The sequence below is a fragment of the Meriones unguiculatus genome, chromosome 1 (assembly GCF_030254825.1).
Source record: "Meriones unguiculatus strain TT.TT164.6M chromosome 1, Bangor_MerUng_6.1, whole genome shotgun sequence".
Taxonomy (NCBI): domain Eukaryota; kingdom Metazoa; phylum Chordata; class Mammalia; order Rodentia; family Muridae; genus Meriones; species Meriones unguiculatus.
In genome coordinates, this window is record NC_083349.1 from 83,519,396 (window position 1) to 83,523,207 (window position 3,812).

A 3,812-nucleotide genomic window follows, 5' to 3' on the forward strand; every position below is an offset into this window, starting at 1 on the left:
TGACTACTGCTTTCTCGATACTTTGTAATTAATGACTTATGGTCCTTAGAATCTAATCTTTATGTGCCCTAAATCATACATCTTTCTGCTTGATACTGATCTTTGTGGTTGTTCTCTTTTCCTAATACTGACCTGATTTTATGACACTAGATATACTTCCAAGTGATGCAGCTTATTTTCTCTGAAGTAAAAAAGGGTTAGACAAGAAATTGACTATTGTTATCTGCTGAATGAGAAAGGAACCAGACATTTTGGAATAAACATGGGCTTTTAAAGCTCCAAACTTTGATATATTAAGAGCATTTGTATCCAAAAGGCAGTGCTATAGACAACAGGAAACATGAAGCACTTGGGATGCAAATACTAAATGCTTCAAGGAAAACATCTCTCTTTAAAAAAATAATAACCAAATTCAGAGGAAGAAGTAAGTTAAATTCCATCCTTAATTTGTGCTAAAACCCCATGTGGCCAGAGTGTGTAATTTATGAGTGAAATTACCCTTGACTTCTTGAACCAGCATTATTACCTTCCTTGATGAAAAGAGAAGAACCATTTTCTCATAATGTGTTTTTTTTTCTGAGTGGAGCTCCTGTTTAATTGGTTTTGCTCTGATTTTTCTGTAAGCAGAGAATGGAGAAGAAAATGTTGCAGAATAAACTGGTCAAAACTCAGCTATCTTCAAAAGAGATGAAATGTAGGAGAGAAATGAATGTATTTTGGTGTGTGTGTGTGTGTGTGTGTGTGTGTGTGTTTGTGCTTGTGTGAGAGTGTGAGTGTTCTAGCTTGGCTCAAGTCAGTTATCTTCACAACTAGAACTTTCAAGATACTTTTAATAATGTGTAATACAAGCAGCTTCTGTGCTTCTGCATTGGTGCTTTGAATTCTTGTTGGCCTCCTCCATTAAGAAGAGGGTGTGCTGAGATTTCACCTTACACCCATCAGAATGCCAAGATCAAAACTCAAGTGACAACACATGCTGGAGAGGTTGTGGAGAAAGGGGAACCGTCCTCCACTTCTGGTGGGGATATAAACTTGTACAACCACTCTGGAAAGCAATCTGGCGCTTCCTCAAGATCCAGCCATACCACTCCTGGGCATATATCCAAAAGAGGCTCAAGACACACACACACACACACAAAAAACATTTGCTCAACCATATTTGTAGCAGCTTTATTTGTAATAGCCAGAAGCTAGAAACAACCCAGATGACCTTCAACTGAAGAATGGATACAGAAATTGTGGTACATCTACACAATGGAATATTACTCAGCAATGAAAAACAAGGAAATCATGAAATTTGCAGGTAGATGGTGAGAACCGGAAAGGATCATCCTGAGTGAGCTGTCCCAGAAGCAGAAAGACACACACGGTATATACTCACTCATATAGATATATAATGTAAGATAAACCTACTATAATCTCTACACCTAAAGAAACTAATCTAGAGGGAGGACTCTGACTAAAATGTTCAATCCCCATTGCAAAAGGCAAAGGGAAAGGACACCAGAAGAAGAAGAAAGAAAAAAAAAAACCAGGAAACAAGTTAGGAGCCTCCCACAGAGGGCCTCTGAAAGGCTCTGCCCTGCAGACTATCAAAGCAGATGCTGAGACTCATGGCCAACTGTCGGGCAGAGTGCATGGAATCTTATGAAAGAAGTGGGAAATAGTAAGATCTGGAGAGGACAGGAATTACACTAGGAGAGCAACAGAACCAGAAAATTTGAACACAGGGGTCTTCCCAGAGACTCATACTCCAACCAAGTACCATGCATGGAGATAACCTAGAACCCCTGCACAGATGTAGTCCATGGCAGTTCAGTGTCCAAGTGGGTTTCATAGTAATGGGAAGAGGGACTGCCTCTGACATAAACTGATTGGCCTGCTCTTTGATCACCTCCCCCTGAAGGGGGAGCAGCGTTACCAGGACACAGAGGAAGACAATACAGCCACTCCTGATGAGACCTAACAGACTAGGATCAGAAGGAAAAAAAGAAACCTTCCCCTACCAGTGGACTTGGGGACGGGCATGTGTGGAGAAGGGGGAGGAAGTGAGGTATTGGGAGGGGAGGAGGGAGGGAACTAGAGGGGGCATATAAAGTAAATAATGTGTAATTAAAAATAAAATAAAATAAAAATTTATTAAAAAAAAGAAGAGGGTGTGTTCACATCAGTTTCCTTTTCAGGTGTTGACAACTCACTTGGTTGCTGATTTCTGGATGGAAAAGACTGTCTTATGCTTGTTCACCATGCACCTTCAGCACCAAGCACAGTCCATAAAGATGTCAGATCTTCAAGGAGTACATGTAGTCAGCCAAACATATAGTCACCTGAAGGTTATAGTGTGATAGTTCATGCAGAAGATAATTCCCTACCTGAGACCATGGGAAACTTATGATTTTAGTAAAGAACGAAATGACATGCTTTAGAATTGCAGGAGCAGGGGAGGGAGTAGAGAGAGTTAATGCCTGAGGTCTGGGGAAGGAGACTTGTATAAGAAGTATAATGTGCATCACAGATATGATTTAGAATTTTCCAGTAGCCTCATCTTAAATAGGCAAAGATAAAGGTGAAGATAATTTCAACATATTATACTTCCCTGAGTATGTAAAAAATATAATTTGCACTTAGAATAAATATCAAAGTTTTTCATTTTAAAATACAAATCCTCCAAAATGTGGTGTATGTTTTCATCTTACCAAATATCTCAGTTCAAAGGAACTGCACATGCCTGACAGCCATATGTGGCTGTTAATGTTGTTCTGTACAGGTCTAGGTTAATAGGAAAGAGGAATAGAAGTCTGTCATTGGGGAGCCTAAGAGAGGTAGAGGCAGTAGAAAGTGGTTGGAAATAGAAGTTTCAAAGGCCAGGTGGGAAGATGAAAGGCCATGAAGGTAGTTGAGGATATCTTAGTTCTATGACTGGATACATACTTTCCAGGTATGTGTGGCTGAACAAAGTGGATTCTCAGGGTTTGGGTATAAGTGAGGTCACTTCAAACAATAGAATGGGATTTCATTGTTATGTTTGAAATAAATGAACACAAAAATCACTTAGTTGAAGTCACACAAAGGATTAGTGGGCCAATCAATATATCCACTTTTTTTTTTTATAACAAATTAGCATCTTCTGAAAGAATGTAAAAATACTTCCATGTTCTAGTATAGGAGGTATCCATGGACAAACTATATACCTAGAAGGGTTTAACATCATGGATATCACAGCAGACTGTGGGAAGAGAAAGAATAGAGAAGTGCCTACGTTTACACTTATGGCAATGCCATCTGGTCTCCTCGCAGGGCTACTTGTCCATATCTATAACACATGAGCTTGAAAACAATGAGGAGACATCTCCCACAAAGAACTTATTCACAACTCAGTTTGTGATAATGGATATGGATCCAGAAGATATATGACAGCCTTCATTAGAGACTGAATATAACTGCTTTCTTGCTAACTTTAAAAATTAACAAAAACGAGTCACCTTTTCCTTTCCCAACACAATATATAGAATATATAGGAAATGGAGATGGAAATCAAGGGACATGTTAGTTAATTCCAACCCAGACAACCAAACTGTATGTATGGAGTGGCTTAGATCAATGTGAGTGGTGAAAAATAGGAGATGCTGCTCCATGCTTCCACCTCCATATCAGTCCATGGAAGAAAACATATTTGACTGAGGAAATTTGACATTCTTTACAATGGGCATGATGTTGACCTGCTAGCATCATCAGAGAGTCTTGGAGTCAGATAATTGTTCCTACACAACTGACCTATGATTTCTTGAATTAAAATAGTTTAGTAGAGGAAA